We start from the raw sequence: 1,150 nt of genomic DNA, 5'->3' as shown, positions 1-1,150 counted from the left end.
TATCAAAATTAGATCATCCTATTATTTTCATTAGTTTCGATAATTTTTTTATTTCCTGCTTGATTTCTTCTTTGGACCCATATGTCGTTAAGTAGAATGCTGTTTAATTTCCATGTGTTTGTATAGTTTCGAAAGTTTTGTTATTGATTTCTAATTTTAATCCATTGTGGTCTGAAGAATATATATGGGATAATTCCAATTTTTTTGAATTTGTTGAGACTTGATTTGTGTCCTAATATGTGATCTATCCTGGAGAATGATCCATGTGCTGATGAGAAGAATGAATATTCTGAGGTTGTTGGATGGAATGTTCTGTAGATATCTGCCAAGTCCAATTGGTCTAGAGTGTAGTTTAGATCATGTGTTTTTGTGCTGATTCTTTGCCTAGATGATCTGTCCAATATTAACAGTGGCGTGTTCCGGTCCCTTGCTATTACGGTATTAGTGTCTATTTCCTTCTTTAGGTCTAATAGAGTTTGCTTTATAAATCTGGCTGCTCCAACATTGGGTGCATACATATTTATGATTGTTATGTCTTTTTGATGGATCAATCCTTTTATCATTATGTAGTGGCCTTCATTATCTCTTTTTATGGTTTTTAGTTTAAAGTCTATTTTATCAGATATAAGAATATCTACTCCAGCTTGTTTTTTATTTTTGTTTGCATGGTAAATCGTTTTCCATCCTTTTACTCTTAGTCTATGTGAGTCTTCATAGGTGAGTTGGGTCTCTTGAAGGCAGCATATAGTGGGGTCCTCCTTACAGTCAGCCAGTCTGTGTCTTTTGATTGTGGTATTTAATCCTTTTACATTAAGAGTTGTTATTGAAAAGTGTTGATTTACTCCCAGCATTTTATTGAATTTTGTTTGGATGTCTTAACTGTCTTTTGCTCCTTTCTTTCTGATTTACTATTTGTTTTCTGTATTTGTTGGCTCCTTGGGTTGTAGATAAACTTATTTTTTCTCTTCATTGTTGCCATTTTTACTTTCCTAGTGGGTTTTGAGTTTTTATGACAGTGGTATTTATTTTTCTGGTACCAAACCCAGTACTCCCTTGAGAATTTCTTGTAAGGGTGGTCGTGTGGTAGTGACCTCCCTCAGTTTTTGTTTGTCTGAGAAATATACTATTTGCCCTTCATTTCTTAAGAATA

Source organism: Galeopterus variegatus, unplaced genomic scaffold (assembly GCF_000696425.1).
Source record: "Galeopterus variegatus unplaced genomic scaffold, G_variegatus-3.0.2 Scaffold10321, whole genome shotgun sequence".
In the NCBI taxonomy this organism is placed as follows: domain Eukaryota; kingdom Metazoa; phylum Chordata; class Mammalia; order Dermoptera; family Cynocephalidae; genus Galeopterus; species Galeopterus variegatus.
The sequence above is the reverse complement of the archived record's forward strand: the minus strand, read 5'-3'. Positions refer to the sequence as shown.